Source organism: Ranitomeya imitator, chromosome 1 (assembly GCF_032444005.1).
Source record: "Ranitomeya imitator isolate aRanImi1 chromosome 1, aRanImi1.pri, whole genome shotgun sequence".
Classification (NCBI taxonomy): Eukaryota; Metazoa; Chordata; class Amphibia; order Anura; family Dendrobatidae; genus Ranitomeya; species Ranitomeya imitator.
Genome location: NC_091282.1, coordinates 372,871,453 through 372,891,875, shown reverse-complemented (window position 1 = coordinate 372,891,875; position 20,423 = coordinate 372,871,453). Strand labels below are relative to the sequence as shown.

At 46.0% G+C, this 20,423-nt stretch overlaps 1 long non-coding RNA gene across 1 annotated transcript; it reads left to right on the top strand.

Moving 5' to 3' along the window:
* The first annotated feature begins 16,111 nt into the window (after positions 1–16,111).
* LOC138657803 (uncharacterized) lies at positions 16,112–18,512 on the top strand. The gene is made up of 3 exons (XR_011317193.1): positions 16,112–16,737; positions 17,130–17,278; positions 17,370–18,512. It is a non-coding gene; the product is annotated as an uncharacterized lncRNA (long non-coding RNA).
* Positions 18,513–20,423: the final 1,911 nt, after the last annotated feature.

Here is a 20,423-nt window from a genome sequence, read left to right as displayed (position 1 = left end):
AGGGTGGGCGGGGCAGGCGGCGTGTACTGGGGCCTTCAGGGGAATTGTGAGCAGGAAGGTGACAGCGTAGAATGAGTTTCTATGCAGAGAGGAGCGACCAATCATCTCACTGCTCTCATCCGTGCTGAAAATGGTGAAAGCTGCTATTTGATTGGACACTCAATGCCATGCACAAAGCCTGTTCTGTCTCTGTGTGCACAGTGTGCTTCCGGTACTTTCTCTGGCTGGTCGGACATTTCCCCTCCACCTATTCAGAAACTGTCAGAAGCCCCCTTCTCCCCGCAGCCAAACATCCCGCATATAATCTTGCATCTGCACTCTTAGGTTTCTCTTGGGGTCCAATACTTCGGGGCCTATCAGAAACTGAAGCCCTGACAACAAGCACAGTATGCTGCCATCTTCCAAGGCTTTTAGTTCAAAAAGTTACCTCACGAGAAGACATACCAGCAGGTCCTATATATGATCTATTATTATTATTTATATAGCACCATTAAGTCCATGGTGCTGTACATGAGAAAGGGGGTTACATATAGAGTTATAGATGCCGTTTACAGTAAACAAATTTATGATGACAGACTGGTACAGAGGGGAGAGGACCCTGTCATTGCGGACTTACATTCTACGGGGTAATGGGGAAGAGACAGAAGGTCGGGGGTGCGGCAGCACTGGTGGTGGTGAGGCGGCAGCTCTGATGGTGGTGAGGCAGCAGCTCTGGTGGTTGGTGAGGCGGCAGCTCTGACGGTGGTGAGGCGGCAGCTCTGGTGGTTGGTGAGGCGGCAGCTCTGACGGTGGTGAGGCGGCAGCTCTGGTGGTTGGTGAGGCGGCAGCTCTGGTGGTTGGTGAGGCGGCAGCTCTGACGGTGGTGAGGCGGCAGCTCTGGTGGTTGGTGAGGCGGCAGCTCTGGTGGTTGGTGAGGCGGCAGCTCTGATGGTGGTGAGGCGGCAGCTCTGGTGGTTGGTGAGGCGGCAGTTCTGACGGTGGTGAGGCGGCAGCTCTGGTGGTTGGTGAGGCGGCAGTTCTGACGGTGGTGAGGCGGCAGCTCTGGTGGTTGGTGAGGCGGCAGCTCTGACGGTGGTGAGGCGGCAGCTCTGGTGGTTGGTGAGGCGGCAGCTCTGGTGGTTGGTGAGGCGGCAGCTCTGGTGGTTGGTGAGGCGGCAGCTCTGGTGGTTGGTGAGGCGGCAGTTCTGACGGTGGTGAGGCGGCAGCTCTGGTGGTTGGTGAGGCGGCAGTTCTGACGGTGGTGAGGCGGCAGCTCTGGTGGTTGGTGAGGCGGCAGCTCTGACGGTGGTGAGGCGGCAGCTCTGGTGGTTGGTGAGGCGGCAGCTCTGGTGGTTGGTGAGGCGGCAGCTCTGATGGTGGTGAGGTGGCAGAATGGTTATTGCAGGCTGTAAGCTTTCCTGAGGAGCTGGGTTTTCAGGTTCCGTCTGAAAGATCCGAGGGTGGTGGATAATCGGACGTGTTGAGGCATGGAATTCCAGAGAATGGGGGATATTCGGGAGAAATCTTGGAGGCGATGGTGTGAGGAACAAATAAGTGTGGAGGAGAACAAATAAGTGTGGAGGAGAGAAGGAGGTCTTGGGAGGATCGAAGATTACGTGAGGGAAGATATTGAGAGATGAGGAACGGTGGTTCCCCGTGCTCCATGCACTTGGGGGTGTCAGTTCGGTGGTCTCTACCAGAGGTTATGCTACCCTCACAAGTGTGACTATGCTTCCTAGATATCTCTGACTAGTCTTTCTTTCATCATCTTAGCCTCTGATGGTCCTAACTATGCGGCCATGCTAAGGGTAAGGCCACACGTAGCCGTGTCTAACTACGTTTGGCTGATCAGTCAAGGGATGGGTAACTTTAGGGTACATGTGCAATGAGGTTTTTTTGAAAAATATCGAGCTTTTCAGACCGAAATCCCTTCTCAAAACGCTGCTTTTCGGAAGGTTTTGAAGTTTTCCGTTTCCTAAGGCAGGTTTGAAGCACTTTGCAAGAGGGTTTTTTTTTTTTGCCATCTATTGATTAGACCGTGTCTAGTTTGGATCATTGCCTAGTTTGCACCATTTTCCATCCGGAAATTCTTCACAGAAGGGACGTGCACTTTCTTTTCTCCCACCAAATGTTTTTCAAGGCCTGAAGTGAAAAAAAAAACACACTAAAAAAACCTACTACATATGAACTGCAAAGGTAATAACACTGAAATGAATAAGCAGAGTAAAATGTTATTAGGTGGCTTTTGTGGCACAAAACTCAAGAAACTGCTGGACCAGTTTTAAACAAAGTGTGACTCTTGGCCAAAATGAAAAGTAGGACCCCAAATGCAAATATAGATAACCCCTTAGGCTACTTTCACACTAGTCCGTCGGTACGGGCCGTCGCTAACCGTCGGCTCGACGTACCGACAGACAGTGTGATTGATTAGCACAACGTGGGTAGCGGATGCAGTTTTACAATGCATCCGCTGCCCATTGTGAGTTCTGGGGAGGAGGGGGCAGAGTTTCGGCCACGCATGCGCGGTCGAAGATGGCGGACCCGACGCACAAAAAGTTACATGGAACGTTTTTTGTGCGTCGTGGCCGCCAAAAACACGACGCATCCGTCGCACGACGGATGCGACGTGTGGCAATGCGTCGCTAATGCAAGTCTATGGAGAAAAAACGCATCCTGCGGGCAACTTTGCAGGATGCGCTTTTTCTCCAAAATGACGGCCAAATTTTACAATTCTGACCAGTGTCACTTTATGTGGTTATAACTCTGGAACGCTTCAACAGATCCTAGTGATTCTGAGAATGTTTTTTTCGTGACATGTTGTACTTCATGATAGTAATAAAATTTAATCAATATGACTTGCATTTATTTATGAAAAAAACATGTTTGGCAGAAAGATTGAAAATGTTGAAATTTTCAAACTTTCAATATTTGTGCCCTTAAGTCAGAGAGATATGTCACACAAAATAGTTAATAAATATCATTTCCCACTTGTCTACTTTGCATCAGCACAATTTTGGAAAGTTGTTTTTGTTAAAGGGAATCTGTCACCCCAAAAATCGTATATGAGATAAGGCCAACGGCATCAGGGGCTTATCTACAGCATTCTGGAATGCATTCTGGAATGCTGTAGATAAGCCCCCGATGTAACCTGAAAGGTAAGAAAAACAGGGGCGGTCTGGTCCGATGGGCGTCACGGTCCGGGGCCTCCCATCTTTTTACTATGACGTCCTCTTCTGCTCTTCACACCGCGGCTTCGGCGCAGGCGTACTTTGTCTGCCCTGTTGAGGGCAGAGCAAAGTACTGCAGTGCGCAGGCGCTGGGCCTCTCTGACCTTTCCCAGCGCCTGCACACTGCAGTACTTTGCGCTGCCCTCAACAGTGCAGACAAAGTACGCCTACGCCGGAGCCATGGCAGGAAGACACCGGAAAGGTCAGAGAGGCCCAGCACCTGCGCACTCAAGTACTTTGCTCTGCCTTCAACAGGACAAAGTAGGCCGGAGCCGCAGCCTGAAGATAAGAAGAGGACATCATCGTATGAACATAGGAGGCCCCGGACCACGACTCCCATCGGACCCGAACAGAACCGGGACCGCCCCTGGGTGAGTATAATATAACCTGTTTTTCTTACCTTTCAAGTTAAGGTACCGTCACATTTAGCGACGCTGCAGCGATCCAGACAACGATTCCGATCGCTGCAGTGTCGCTGTTTGGTCGCTGGAAAGCTGTCACACAGACAGCTCTCCAGCGACCAACGATGCCGGTCCCCTGGTAACCAGGGTAAACATCGGGTTACTAAGCGCAGGGCCGCGCTTAGTAACCTGATGTTTACCCTGGTTACCAGCGTAAACGTAAAAAAAACCAAACACTACATACTTACATTCCGGTGTCTGTCCCCCGACGTTCTGCTTCTCTGCACTGTCTGTGAGCGCCAGCCGGAAAGCACAGCGGTGACGTCACCGCTGTGCTCTGCTTTCCGTCTGGCCGGCGCTCACAGTGCAGAGAAGCACAGCGCCGGAGGACAGACAGCGGAAGGTAAGTATGTAGTGTTTGTTTTTTTTATGTTTACGCTGTAACTAGGGTAAACATCGGGTTACTAAGCGCGGCCCTGCGCTTAGTAACCCGATGTTTACCCTGGTTACCAGTGAAGACATCGCTGAATCGGCGTCACACACGCCGATTCAGCGATGTCTGCAGGAGATCCAGCGACGAAATAAAGTTCTGGACTTTCTGCTCCGACCAACGATGGCACAGCAGGATCCTGATCGCTGCTGCCTGTCAAACTCAACGATATCGCTAGCCAGGACGCTGCAACGTCACGGATCGCTAGCGATATCGTTGAGTGTGAAGGTACCTTTACATCGAGGCCTTATCTACAGCATTACAGAATGCTGTAGATAAGCCCCTGATGCCGGTGGCCTTATCTGATATACGATTTTTGGGGTGACAGGTCCCTTTAAGTAAGGTTAAAAGTTGACCAGCGATTTCTCATTTTTCCAACAAAATTTACAAAACCATATTTTAGGGACCACATCACATTTGAAGTGACTTTGACACCTTTCTAAAAACTGCACCCCTTAAGGTGCTCAAAACAACATTCAAGAAGTTTATTAACCCTTCAGTTGCTTCATGAGAACTGAAGCAATGTGGAAGGAAAAAATGAACATTTAACGTTTTTCACAAAAAGTTAACTTTAGACCCAAACTTTTTTGTTCTTACAAGAGTAACAAGAGGAAATGGACTGTTGTGAATTCTGTTGTCAAGCTCCCTCCTGTGGTCATGAATGGTACTTCGGCTGGTTCTGTCCATGGGCTTCCTCTGGTGGCTGTGAGTGGGGCTGCGGCTTCTGAGTTTCCTTCCACAGGTGACGAGGTTAATTCGTTAGCTGGCTGCTCTATTTAACTCCACTTAGATCATTGCTCCATGCCACCTGTCAATGTTCCAGTATTGGTCTAGTTCGCTCCTGGATCGTTCTTGTGACCTGTCTTCCCAGCAGAAGCTAAGTTCCTGCTTGTTTTTCTCTTGTTTGCTATTTTTCTGTCCAGCTTGCTATTTTGATTTTTGTCTTGCTTGCTGGAAGCTCTGGGATGCAGAGGGGCGCCTCCGCACCGTGAGTCGGTGCGGAGGGTCTTTTTGCGCCCTCTGCGTGGTCTTTTTGTAGTTTTTGTGCTGACCGCAAAGTTACCTTTCCTATCCTCTCTCTGTTCAGTAAGTCGGGCCTCTCTTTGCTAAATCTATTTCATCTCTGTGTCTGTAATTTTCATCTTGTAATGTAAAAGTTTAGCACTCAACTTCAGTAACCGTAGACACAATCATAACCGTGAAAACGATTTATTAGTAGCACCAGAAACGTTTCAGTCCCTTAGGACTTTCATCAGTCGCTACAACATAAAAAAGAGTGAAATAACAAAAAAGAAGTACAACCTGTACAAAAATAACTAAAGTATATATAAAAAATACTAATGAATAGACAGACAAGGTATACATGAAGTTTAGGTCAAACATAATATATAGCATAATGCATAGGAGTAATCAGGGAAACTAATCTCCAGGCCAAGTGTTGCTCCAATGAAAAGGGCGTGATGAAGCCAGTAGACGGGACCAAGGTAAGAATGAGGTGGATCAAGCCGACATGCAAATCATGCTCATGAAGAGACTATCCAGAAAGTCGAATAAATAGTGGCTAAGAGTGGATAAACTAGCCAAGTGTGGTATAGCTATTATGGACAAGCGTGTAGATATGTTGTACCAGGAGGGGATAAAGGGTGGTGTCCGAGTAGATAGAAAGAAGAGAAGAAGAAAGAAAAAACAAGCACAAAATAGATCAAAATTAAGCAGACACACATACCGTGCCTATGAAGATCCAAGCAGGCAAATATAGAATAGCTGGAAAATTATGAGAATAACCAGCGCCTGAATGAGAGGGGAGCAATCAAAAATAGATATGAGACTCCAAGCTCCAGAGAATGAAGGGGCAAAAGAGAATATTACGGATACTCACATATAGGTGAAAGCGCCCCAATGTAAAGGGGATGTACTAGAAAGATAATGTAAAAAGGGGGAGGGAAGATTAGACACGAACAATACACCCCGCCAGTCCCAGAGTGAATAATGAAATAGGTACCTTAAAATGTATATGAAAACGATATATAAGTAGCACCAGATGGTGGAAGCTGTCCACCTAACGGGTGAATCACCCGTAACTATGGGAGAGAGAGAGACCATAATCAAATATATAGGACCAGGGAGAGAGGTATGAAATTCCGGAACAGATACCCCCGAAAACAGATTACCTTGAGAATGCTGGGGAGAGGGAGAGGAGAGCCACCTCTGGACACGGCGTCCACCGCAAGTCTGTGAAGCGGTGGTAAACGCCGGTTTAAATGGCGCCAGACGCCGGCCCTGAGACTAGGGGGCGGAGACGCCAAACCGGAAGTGACGTTAATATCTGTATAGTTTACTATGGCCTGCATGTTGGTCTTAATTTGACCTGGGTAAGAGGGGCACATACATCACTTGTTACTATACTCCCCATTTATCTGCATATTTCTATATCCCCTTTCCTCTTCTTTTCTGGCTTATCATTGATGTTCTCTAACCATATTACCCTCTTGGGTTATGGCTCTTGTTATCCAGGTTAGCCCTGGATCCCTACCCTTATGCGACAGATCCCCCCTTTTTTTTTCTCCCTTATATATTTCTCCTTTTTTTATAATTTCTCCATATGTTCCCCTTATATTACACCTAGGGATGTCCGTTTCGTTATGCCATTTCCTTTTTTCTCTTTTTTCTTTCATCTAGTCCTCATTCTTTGTTAGCTCCTCTGTTTTCTGCATGTGTATGGCTGCCAGGTGGAACGCACAGACTAGGTGAACCGCTTCACCATCTTGTTTCCGTTCCACCTCGGCTGACGCCACGCTACGTCACTTCCGGTTTGGCGTCTCCGCCCCCTAGTCTCAGGGCCGGCGTCTGGCGCCATTTAAACCGGCGTTTACCACCGCTTCACAGACTTGCGGTGGACGCCGTGTCCAGAGGTGGCTCTCCTCTCCCTCTCCCCAGCATTCTCAAGGTAATCTGTTTTCGGGGGTATCTGTTCCGGAATTTCATACCTCTCTCCCTGGTCCTATATATTTGATTATGGTCTCTCTCTCTCCCATAGTTACGGGTGATTCACCCGTTAGGTGGACAGCTTCCACCATCTGGTGCTACTTATATATCGTTTTCATATACATTTTAAGGTACCTATTTCATTATTCACTCTGGGACTGGCGGGGTGTATTGTTCGTGTCTAATCTTCCCTCCCCCTTTTTACATTATCTTTCTAGTACATCCCCTTTACATTGGGGCGCTTTCACCTATATGTGAGTATCCGTAATATTCTCTTTTGCCCCTTCATTCTCTGGAGCTTGGAGTCTCATATCTATTTTTGATTGCTCCCCTCTCATTCAGGCGCTGGTTATTCTCATAATTTTCCAGCTATTCTATATTTGCCTGCTTGGATCTTCATAGGCACGGTATGTGTGTCTGCTTAATTTTGATCTATTTTGTGCTTGTTTTTTCTTTCTTCTTCTCTTCTTTCTATCTACTCGGACACCACCCTTTATCCCCTCCTGGTACAACATATCTACACGCTTGTCCATAATAGCTATACCACACTTGGCTAGTTTATCCACTCTTAGCCACTATTTATTCGACTTTCTGGATAGTCTCTTCATGAGCATGATTTGCATGTCGGCTTGATCCACCTCATTCTTACCTTGGTCCCGTCCACTGGCTTCATCACGCCCTTTTCATTGGAGCAACACTTGGCCTGGAGATTAGTTTCCCTGATTACTCCTATGCATTATGCTATATATTATGTTTGACCTAAACTTCATGTATACCTTGTCTGTCTATTCATTAGTATTTTTTATATATACTTTAGTTATTTTTGTACAGGTTGTACTTCTTTTTTGTTATTTCACTCTTTTTTATGTTGTAGCGACTGATGAAAGTCCTAAGGGACTGAAACGTTTCTGGTGCTACTAATAAATCGTTTTCACGGTTATGATTGTGTCTACGGTTACTGAAGTTGAGTGCTAAACTTTTACATTACATGTATTGACGGTTTGGGAACCTAAGTTTTAGCACCAATTTGTGAGCTGTGCACACGGTGTTTTTCTTCTCACGTGTAATTTTCATCTTAACTCACAGTCATTATATGTGGGGGGCTGCTTTTTCCTTTGGGGAATTTCTCTGAGGCAAGGTAGGCTTTATTTTTCTATCTTTAGGGCTAGCTAGTTCCTTAGGCTGTGACGAGTTGCATAGGGAGCGTTAGGAGCAATCCACGGCTATTTCTAGTGTGTGTGATAGGATTAGGGATTGCGGTCAGCAGAGTTCCCACGTCCCAGAGCTTGTCCTGTATTATTAGTAACTATCAGGTCATTCCGTGTGCTCTTTACCACCAGGTCCATTATTGTCCTAACCACCAGGTCATAACAGTACAGGTGGCCCAAAGTATTAATGCATCTCAATAGAGGGATAAGAGAAGTTCTGAGACCATTTTTTTTTCTTTGCAGTATGTTTTGTCTCTCTTTTCCCCTTTACCTCTGGGTGGTTCAGGATACAGGTGTAGATATGGACATTCAAGGTCTGTCCTCTTGTATGGATAATCTCGCTGCAAGGGTACAAAACATTCAAGATTTTGTGGTTCAGAATCCGATGTTAGAGCCTAGGATTCCAATTCCTGATTTGTTTTTTTGAGGATAGATCTAAGTTTCTGAATTTCAAAAATAATTGTAAATTGTTTCTTGCTTTGAAACCTCGCTCCTCAGGTGACCCTGTTCAACAAGTGAAAATTATTATTTCTTTGTTACGTGGCGACCCTCAAGACTGGGCATTTTCCCTTGCGCCAGGAGATCCGGCATTGCGTGATGTTGATGCGTTTTTTCTGGCGCTTGGATTGCTTTATGATGAACCAAATTCAGTGGATCAGGCAGAGAAAATCTTGCTGGCTCTGTGTCAGGGTCAGGATGAGGTAGAGATATATTGTCAGAAGTTTAGGAAGTGGTCTGTACTCACTCAGTGGAATGAATGTGCCCTGGCAGCAATTTTCAGAAAGGGTCTCTCTGAAGCCCTTAAGGATGTCATGGTGGGATTTCCCATGCCTGCTGGTCTGAATGAGCCTATGTCTTTGGCAATTCAGATCGATCGACGCTTGCGTGAGCGTAAAGCTGTGCACCATTTGGCGGTATTGTCTGAGCATGGACCTGAGCCTATGCAATGTGATAGGACTTTGACCAGAGCTGAACGGCAAGAACACAGGCGTCGGAATGGGCTGTGTTTTTACTGTGGTGATTCCACTCATGCTATCTCCGATTGTCCTAAGCGCACTAAGCGTTTCGCTAGGTCTGCCACCATTGGTACGGTACAGTCGAAATTTCTTTTGTCCGTTACTCTGATTTGCTCTTTGTCATCCTATTCTGTTATGGCATTTGTGGATTCAGGCGCTGCCCTGAATTTGATGGACTTGGAGTTTGCTAGGCGCTGTGGTTTTTTCTTGGAGGCCTTGCAGTATCCTATTCCATTGAGAGGAATTGATGCTACGCCTTTGGCCAAGAATAAGCCTCAGTACTAGACCCAATTGACCATGTGCATGGCTCCTGCACATCAGGAGGATATTCGCTTTTTGGTGTTGCATAATCTGCATGATGTAGTCGTTTTGGGGTTGCCATGGCTACAGGTCCATAATCCAGTATTGGATTGGAAATCTATGTCTGTGTCCAGCTGGGGTTGTCAGGGGGTACATGGTGATGTTCCATTTTTGTCTATTTCGTCATCCACCCCTTCTGAAGTTCCAGAGTTTTTGTCGGATTATCGGGATGTATTTGATGAGCCCAAAGCCAGTGCCCTACCTCCTCATAGGGATTGCGATTGTGCTATTAATTTGATTCCTGGTAGTAAGTTTCCTAAGGGCCGACTGTTCAATTTATCTGTGCCAGAACACGCCGCTATGCAGAGTTATATAAAGGAATCCTTGGAGAAGGGTCATATTCGCCCGTCGTCGTCACCATTGGGAGCAGGGTTCTTTTTTGTGGCCAAGAAGGATGGTTCTTTGAGACCTTGTATTGATTACCGCCTTCTTAATAAGATCACAGTCAAATTTCGGTACCCTTTGCCGCTGCTGTCTGATTTATTTGCTCGGATTAAGGGGGCTAGTTGGTTCACCAAGATAGATCTTCGTGGTGCGTATAATCTTGTGCGTATTAAACAGGGCGATGAATGGAAAACAGCATTTAATACGCCCGAGGGCCATTTTGAGTACCTGGTTATGCCATTCGGGCTTTCCAATGCTCCATCAGTATTTCAGTCCTTTATGCATGACATCTTCCGAGAGTACCTGGATAAATTCCTGATTGTATATTTGGATGATATTTTGGTCTTCTCGGATGATTGGGAGTCTCACGTGAAGCAGGTCAGAATGGTGTTCCAGGTCCTTCGTGCAAATTCTTTGTTTGTGAAGGGGTCAAAGTGTCTCTTTGGAGATCAGAAAGTTTCATTTTTGGGTTTCATTTTTTCCCCTTCTACTATCGAGATGGACCCTGTTAAAGTCCAGGCCATTTATGATTGGACTCAGCCGACATCTGTGAAGAGTCTGCAAAAGTTCCTGGGCTTTGCTAATTTTTATCGTCGCTTCATCAGTAATTTTTCTAGTGTTGCTAAACCGTTGACTGATTTGACCAAGAAGGGTGCTGATGTGGTCAATTGTTCTTCTGCGGCTGTGGAAGCTTTTCAGGAGTTGAAGCGTCGTTTTTCTTCTGCCCCTGTGTTGTGCCAGCCAGATGTTTCGCTCCCTTTTCAGGTCGAGGTTGATGCTTCTGAGATTGGAGCAGGGCCTGTTTTGTCGCAAAGAAGTTCTGATGGCTCGGTGATGAAACCATGTGCCTTCTTTTCTAGAAAGTTTTCGCCTGCTGAGCGCAATTATGATGTTGGCAATCGAGAGTTGTTGGCCATGAAGTGGGCATTCGAGGAGTGGCGTCATTGGCTTGAAGGAGCCAAGCATCGCGTGGTGGTCTTGACGGATCACAAGAATTTGACTTTTCTCGAGTCTGCCAAACGGTTGAATCCTAGACAGGCTCGTTGGTCGCTATTTTTCTCCCGTTTTGATTTTGTGGTTTCGTACCTTCCGGGCTCTAAGAATGTGAAGGCTGATGCCCTGTCAAGGAGTTTTGTGCCCGACTCTACGGGTGTTCCTGAGCCGGCGGGTATTCTCAGAGAGGGGGTAATTTTGTCTGCCATCTCCCCTGATTTGCGGCGGGTGCTGCAAAAATTTCAGGCTGATAGACCTGACCGTTGCCCAGCGGAGAAACTGTTTGTCCCTGATAAATGGACCAGTAGAGTTATCTCTGAGGTTCATTGTTCGGTGTTGGCTGGTCATCCTGGAATCTTTGGTACCAGAGATTTGGTGGCTAGATCCTTTTGGTGGCCGTCTTTGTCACGGGATGTGCGTTCTTTTGTGCAGTCCTGTGGGACTTGTGCTTGGGCTAAGCCCTGCTGTTCTCGTGCCAGTGGGTTGCTTTTGCCCTTGCCGGTCCCGAAGAGGCCCTGGATGCATATTTCTATGGATTTTATTTCGAATCTCCCTGTCTCTCAAAAGATGTCGGTCATTTGGGTGGTTTGTGATCGCTTCTCTAAGATGGTCCATTTGGTACCCTTGTCTAAATTGCCTTCCTCCTCTGATTTGGTGCCATTGTTTTTCCAGCATGTGGTTCGTTTACATGGCATTCCGGAGAACATCGTTTCGGACAGAGGTTCCCAGTTTGTTTCGAGGTTTTGGCGATCCTTTTGTGCTAGGATGGGCATTGATTTGTCTTTTTCCTCGGCTTTCCATCCTCAGACTAATGGCCAAACCAAACGAACTAATCAGACTTTGGAAACATATCTGAGATGCTTTGTTTCTGCTGATCAGGATGATTGGGTGTCCTTTTTGCCTTTGGCTGAGTTCGCCCTTGATAATCGGGCCAGCTCGGCTACTTTGGTTTCGCCGTTTTTCTGCAATTCTGGTTTCCATCCTTATTTCTCTTCAGGGCAGGTTGAGTCTTCGGACTGTCCTGGTGTAGATACTGTGGTGGATAGGTTGCAGCAGATTTGGACTCATGTGGTGGACAATTTGACATTGTCCCAGGAGAAGGCTCAACGTTTCGCTAACCGCCGGCGCTGTGTGGGTCCCCGACTTCGTGTTGGGGATTTGGTTTGGTTGTCGTCTCGTTATGTTCCTATGAAGGTTTCCTCTCCTAAGTTTAAGCCTCGTTTCATTGGTCCGTATAAGATTTCTGAGGTTCTCAATCCTGTGTCATTTCGTTTGACCCTTCCAGCTTCTTTTGCCATCCATAATGTATTCCATAGGTCGTTGTTGCGGAGATACGTGGCGCCTGTGGTTCCATCCGTTGATCCTCCTGCCCCGGTGTTGGTTGAGGGGGAGTTGGAGTATGTGGTGGAGAAGATTTTGGATTCTCGTGTTTCGAGACGGAAACTCCAGTACCTGGTCAAGTGGATGGTTATGGTCAGGAAGAAAATTCCTGGGTTTTTGCCTCTGATGTTCATGCTGCCGATCTGGTTCGTGCCTTTCATTTGGCTCGTCCTGGTTGGCCTGGGGGCTCTGGTGAGGGTTCGGTGACCCCTCCTCAAGGGGGGGGTACTGTTGTGAATTCTGTTGTCAAGCTCCCTCCTGTGGTCATGAATGGTACTTCGGCTGGTTCTGTCCATGGGCTTCCTCTGGTGGCTGTGAGTGGGGCTGCGGCTTCTGAGTTTCCTTCCACAGGTGACAAGGTTAATTCGTTAGCTGGCTGCTCTATTTAACTCCACTTAGATCATTGCTCCATGCCACCTGTCAATGTTCCAGTATTGGTCTAGTTCGCTCCTGGATCGTTCTTGTGACCTGTCTTCCCAGCAGAAGCTAAGTTCCTGCTTGTTTTTCTCTTGTTTGCTATTTTTCTGTCCAGCTTGCTATTTTGATTTTTGTCTTGCTTGCTGGAAGCTCTGGGATGCAGAGGGGCGCCTCCGCACCGTGAGTCGGTGCGGAGGGTCTTTTTGCGCCCTCTGCGTGGTCTTTTTGTAGTTTTTGTGCTGTTCAGTAAGTCGGGCCTCTCTTTGCTAAATCTATTTCATCTCTGTGTCTGTAATTTTCATCTTAACTCACAGTCATTATATGTGGGGGGCTGCCTTTTTCTTTGGGGAATTTCTCTGAGGCAAGGTAGGCTTTATTTTTCTATCTTTAGGGCTATCTAGTTCCTTAGGCTGTGACGAGTTGCATAGGGAGCGTTAGGAGCAATCCACGGCTATTTCTAGTGTGTGTGATAGGATTAGGGATTGCGGTCAGCAGAGTTCCCACGTCCCAGAGCTTGTCCTGTATTATTAGTAACTATCAGGTCATTCCGTGTGCTCTTTACCACCAGGTCCATTATTGTCCTAACCACCAGGTCATAACAATGGACCCCAAAATTTGTTGTTCTATTTCTCCTGAGTACGCCGATACCCCATTTGTGGAGGAAATCCACTGGGGGTGCATGGCAGAGCTTGGTAGGGAAGGGGTCCCATTTGATTTTTTGAATGCAAAATTGTCTTGAATCGACAGCGGACACCATGTTGCGTTTGGAGAGGGGAACCCTGATGTGCCTGAACAGTGGAATCCCCACACAAGTGACCCTATTTTGGAAACCACCCCAGGGGTGTATTGAGCACCTTGAACCCACAGGTACGAATTGGAATTTGATAACATTAGGTTGTCATATTGACTACATCATCATTAGTGTTGAGCGCAAGTGCTCGCTCCTCCGTTTTACATTGGGTGCTCGGATATGCACCAAATATCGCAGTTGCTTGAGTGACATGCCTGAGTCCCTGCCCTACTTGTTTTGCGGCTGTTAGAAGTGTGCACTTGCGCCCAACAATAGCCGTCATATCAGCATCATTTTTTTTTTACTTTTGGGAAAAAAAACAATTCTAACCCCAACCCTAACAGCAAAGAATGGAAAAAGATTACAATATTTTTATTTAATTAAGGGGGTGACAAAGGGAATTTGATTTACTATTTTTTATTTTGATCAAATAGAGAATGTTTTAAGTTTTTTTAATGGTTTATACTGTATGTATAAGGGCCCCATAGGTTTGGTTGTTGATTGAGGGGGCAATGTGGGGGCTCATATTGTATGTAGGGGGTTATGTGGGGGCTCGTACCTTATATAGTGGTATCAGCATACTTAATTCTTCTCAATATTAAGTCATACAATTAATAATAGTAATGTTAATATTAATATTTAGCAGAATTACTTTCAGCCTGTTGTTTTGGCCTCCACAACAGTCAGTCTCTCACTTGGCCCCTTGGGAAATATATTCTCCCACCCCTGCTCTATTTTGTATAGCGCTATGCTATGTATAGTGCTGTACATAAGGGAAAAATATGCATGTTGCTCCGCTATCTCTGTCGTTTTCCATGTACAGATGTGCACCAGAGCACCTGTGTGTTACATGTCCTATCATATGATCTATCAAAGAGAATCATGTGACATGTCATGTGATATATCGGGTACTTGGGGGGGCATACACACTGTATGTTACACACACACAATATAGAGGACATAAAAGGTGCTGTCCTCTTCAGTTTCCCCATTCACCCACATTGTTAGGGACTATTGCTCATATAACCATGATGCCAAGCTCGGACACTGCACTGATAATGCAGGGCTTGCATTGGTTGGGAGACCTTTTGGGGATAGAGGCTGTGGGCAATTGCTCAGTCTCAGGCCGGCGTCACACTAGCGAGTTTTACGGACGTATGAGAGGCGCAGAAAATACGCATTGCACACGGACCAATGATTTTCTATGGGGCAGCTCCTATCTGCCGTATTTTACACATCCATGTTATACGGTATTGTACGGGCGTAGAAAATCGCAGCATGCTGTGTTTGCCAGCGTATTGCGCCAAAAATGCGCCAGTGCAAGTCTATGTGGGCGCACAAAATACGGATTACACACGGACCATGCGTGTGACTTGCGAGAAATACGCTAGACTTTGGCAGGTGACAGGAAATGTGCCAAGGCCTCAATCAGGAAGCTTAGACATGCTAATTAGCTGAAAAAGCCAGAAAGACATCCCGGAAGTCTGCCGCACGCCTCCACGGAGTCTGAAGCAGCATGGCTACTATAATAAATGTGGACATGCTTATCATCCTGGTCCAGGAAAGGCCCGAAATTTGGGACCAAAGGGATGCAAACTATGCAAACCGGGCAAGAAAAGAGGCTGCATGGAGGAGCATATGTGGGTCCCTATTCCCAAATTATGATCAGCGGCCACGTGAGGTCCAGAGGCAAATAAGTAAGTTGTTGTGAATTCTGCTCTTGGGTTCCCTCCAGTGATTGTAGGTAGGAATGCAGTTGTCTCTGAGTCACAGTCCTGGCCAGGTGTATCTGCTGATTGCTGTTCTGACTGGGATATTTAAGTGTGCAGGATTCATTAGCCCTTGCCAGTTGTCAATGTTTCTTCTGAAGTGTTGGATCTCTTTCTGGCTTCTCCTACTCAGCTGTCAATTCAGCAAAGATAGGTGTCTGGTTTTTGTTCCTGTGGCACACATGCAGTGTGCTTATATTCTGTGCTATTCATTTGTTTTTCTCTTGTCCAGCTTAGACTGTGTCAGTGTTTTCTCGGTCTTGTTGGATTCTCTGGAGATGCAGATATATGCTCCACATCTTTAGTTAGATGGTGGAGTTTTTGTATTTTGTGCTGTGGATATTTTTGGAAGGATTTTTAATACTGACCGCTTAGTATTCTGTCTTATCCTCTCCTATTTAGCTAGTGTGTGCCTCATTTGCTAAATCCTGTTTTTCTGCCTACGTGTGTCTTTTCCTCTACTACTCACAGTCAATATTTGTGGGGGGCTGCCTATCCTTTGGGGTTCTGTTCTGAGGCAAGGTAGAAATTCCTATTTCCATCTATAGGGGTATTTAGTCCTCCGGCTGTGTCGAGGTGTCTAGGTTTTGTTAGGTACACCCCACGGCTACTTCTAGTTGCGGTGATAAGATCAGGGTTTGCGGTCAGGATAGTTACCACCTACTCCAGTGAAAGTTTTCATGCTGCTCCAAGGTCACCTGATCATAACAGTAAGTACACTCATGTTTCTACATTAATTTTTATGTGAAACTGCAGTACCTAAGTGATTTTAATCACATTGAAATATGTTGTTTATTATTCTAGTTATTTAGTTACAGTATATAGCACCATTAATTCCATGGTGCTGGACATGAGAAACTGGTTACATACAGGCTTATTATAGAGTTCCCTGAAAAATGCCCACAGGAAAATTGCCCACAGGAAAAATGCCCACAGGAAAATTCCCCACATGGAAAATTCCCCACACAGAAAATTCCCCACACAGAAAATTGCCAATTACAGCATCACAAAACTTTCAGATCTATGATATTTCAGGTGCAAGGTGAGGATGTTCAGATAATATGTGATCAACTTGTGATTTACAGTTGCAAACTAGTGCAAACCTGCAAAAATGATGATCTGTGGTTTGCAGCAGTCTGTCATTATCAGCAATAGATAGATCTAGTCTGCTCTCATCTCTCACTGATTCTGCCTTACTCCTCCCACAAGCCCAAAACAGCAGCACATGCAGCAGCAGTGTGATCCAGAGGAGCCATCACTGCTATCAGTGCTCGCAAAAGTATCACTGCTGCTAGCAGAGATAGTTGGTCCTGGAAGCCCAGAAGGCACAGCAGAAAGGTGAGATTCTGTCACTTGTACCACTTTGTGTTCTTGCTGAGAATGTATGATATGCTTTTGAAGTGGAGTCCGATGAGCCCCAGTGCAAAATTTGGCCCTTCCCCCCCACAAACACGTTGGTCAGATGTATTTTCCTGTGGGCATTTTTCTGGTCACCTTATTATAGATGTCCCTTACAGTAAACAACTGAAAAATGTCATACTGGTATAGGGGGGAGAGGACTCTGTCCTTGTGGCCTTACATTCTGTGATGATCTTCTTGTTTGTTTTTAAAAGTTTAGATTAAACAAATGCAGCTTCCTAGGCCTCACTACAATCTGTGTAAGCAATTACACCTTGTGTTACCACTGTGCACAATGGCCTTATACATTATTTTTCTCTCTTTCCTTGCAGTGGAAGATGTTTTGAAAAGATGGCGGAGCATAAGAGATCAATATAGGAGGGAAAGGCAGCAGAGGGCTAAAAGTGGGGCAGCAGCTCCGCCAAAAAAAAATATATTAGGACAGACTATCGTTTTTGGATCCCAGTATGGATCTCAGACCGTATGTACAAACGTCACAACACATTACACACATGTTTTCAATGGTCAGACATTATATATTTTATTTTTTATTTCCCATACTTTCATAACAGAACACAGTCCAACCTCACTGAGAGGGAGACAGGATCAGACTCAGAGCTTGTGATTGATCCAGTTGGGGAAGGAGAAGAGGTGGCTGGCCCATCTTCTGCTCCTTCAAGGTCCATCCCTCCAGGATCCTCTTCATCTGCCCAAGATGAGGCCCCACCACCCACAGCAGCAACAGGACAAAGAAGCCAGGATGATCTTGGAAACAGCAGCAGCCCTACTGTGCCACTGGAGACATCCCCACAGGCTGCTGTAATTTTAAGGCGTGGCCGCCGAAGGAGAGATCTCCAAGAAAGTCGGAGGAATGTGAATGCTGGGGTCCTTAACTATCTTGCAAGGGCTACTCAGAATGAGGGGGAGTAGTCATTTGCAAGAAGCCTGACCCGGTACCTACGTCCCCTACCCCGTGAGGTGAGGCTACATGTGAGAGGGTGTCTTCAAATCCTTATTGATGCATGCAACCCCCAAATAACCCATATGTGTTGTTTGAGTTTATTGAGAGGTGGCAGCTCTCATCACATAACGTCCTGCGGCTGCCAAGATCTCAACAGATGCATGCTCAACAGGGATTTGAAGCACCTCCTCCACGTGTGCCTACACCTCAACCCCTTCCCACCCAAAACCCACCAAGGCAACTTCAGTACCATATGCCAGCCTACCATCACCCTTCCCAATATGGCCACTTGTCCAGACCCAGTGCTGAAGGCTGGTCCCAACCTGGGTTTGGACGACATGGCCATATTGGGGGTGGCTATGAGTCAAGGCCATATTTCCAGCAACATGAGGGCCAGAGTCACATCCCTTATGGGCAATACCCAACTGACCAATATAATTAAGGCCTGTATTTTGATCCGCCCCACACAACATCCACACAGGGTGAAGGACAATTAGCCCAAAAAAGGCCACCGGAGCAGGACCCTGAGCTTCCGCCATCACCTCCACCAACGTACAGAAATCTGTAAGTTAAGGATCGAGTTCCCACCTCTGCACAGGGGGAATCTCGGGCCATCTCAGCTGCGGTCTCCTATTCTTCTTCTGTTGCAGTGGAGCTTGATCAGCGGAGATGTCGGTCCCAGCATCTTGCTCAGTCTCACTCTGTGCATATGGTTATTGCTGCTTTTCCATCTTCTGCAATTGAGGCCAATGCTGGGCAGCGGCAAGCAGATGCTTTTGGGACTAAGTCCTGCTTTTCCTCTTCTAAGCATCCACCCAAAAAGATACAAAGTATCAAAAAGCACACCACTCAGAGGGCAATATAAAGATATAACAAACTTTATTAGATATACAAAAATACTAAAAACGCATAATTATAAGCCAGTAAATAATTACTGTGAACAGTATGAGGAAGGATGTCAAATACCCGAGTAAAATTGCACAAAAATAGAGGGTGAGGAAAATAAGGCTCTGGGATAGGGTTGGTATAACATGAATACAATGACTTAGCGGTAATATACACGCAAAATAACCCATCCTATGTAGGAAAGTGCAAATGCATACAGGGTTAATACAAAACACAACACATACCCATGAGATCTGCCTGTCCTCAGCCTCAGAGAGCACCCCGACGCGCGTTTTGCGTATGTGCTTTATCAAGGGGAAGCAAAAAATGTGCATATCATGTCTCCCATATACCCGGTTTAAATAGAGCCTGATGCTTAATGCCGCTGCCAATCCTGCATCGCGTATGGCACCGCCGCCCCCGGGACCCAGGTGCATCTGTTTCCGGCACTCATTGTCGGCATGCGGGGAGGAACTCCTCCATGACGTCATATCCGCAGTGCCGACAATACAGAGGCCTTCAACAAAATGGTGGGTCCCGGGCGCAGTGCGCATGCGCGTCGCCATCTTATTGTGGACAGATTTAACCATTCCACGGACTGCAGTAGAAAAAGGTCAGCGCTTCCACCCTGAATATCGATGGTAAGTAGCATAACATGTCAGCAGACATAGGCGAGCACCGGAAAATATAACAACAAAGATTGCTCATATACATGTCATATATATATCTGATAATATGGAGAAATTACCTCCAATACATATTACTGTATACAAAAGGAATAGAGAGAGACACCCCCGAGAAGAAAAAAGCATCGATATAGAAATATCATCACATAATAGTACAAATGAATTCTCCAGTGTGTTCTCCTCGAGAGCTCTCCCCATATCACCGTCAAAGTCCATAATATCTCCGGGCTATAAAGTTAAATAGCATTGCCTGCAGATTGTTCCATTTAGGTGATACAAAGCCAAGTAAAATGTCATGGAATTATGGGATGATAAGACTCTCTGACCAAGGCATTAATTAGGCAATTTCCATCATTATTGCTAAAATAAAAACATACAGAAAGAAAGAGAAAATTATAAATAAGAGACATAACAACAAGGAAATAAAAATATCGTAGTTACTTACCGATAACGGTATTTCTCTGAACCCATGACGGCACTAACGAGAGAGAGGGATCCGCCCTCAGGGACAGGAAACCCACAGGTTAAAAAGGCGGGACCTCTCCTCCACCTCAGTTGGTTTACAGAGCCTTGCAGGGAATTTCTGCTGTAACTTAATTGGTTATTTTTACACAACAAAATATAACTGTATAACTTATATAAGCTCCTCTATATATATATATATATACACACACATTTTTTTTTTTTTTTTTTTTTTTTTGCACACCTCGTGACTTAATTTATAAGTAGTGTGGACACCCATACGTGAAGGGAGGGAATATACAGGTGCCGTCATGGGTTCAGAGAAATACCGTTATCGGTAAGTAACTACGATATTCTCTTACCCCATGACGGCACTAACGAGAGAATTTCAAAGAATGAAAAATTTTAGGGTGGGACTACTGCCTCAAGAACTCTCCTACCAAAAGTTAAGTCTGAGGGAGAAGATAGATTAAGCTGATAGTGCTTGAAGAATGTAGAGGGGGAAGACCAAGTGGCTGCTCTACATATTTGATCTATTGATGCTCCACCACGTTCAGCCCAAGAGGTTGCCACCGACCTGGTTGAATGGGCCTTAATTGTGTCCGGAGCTTGTTCTCCGGAAGAGGTATATG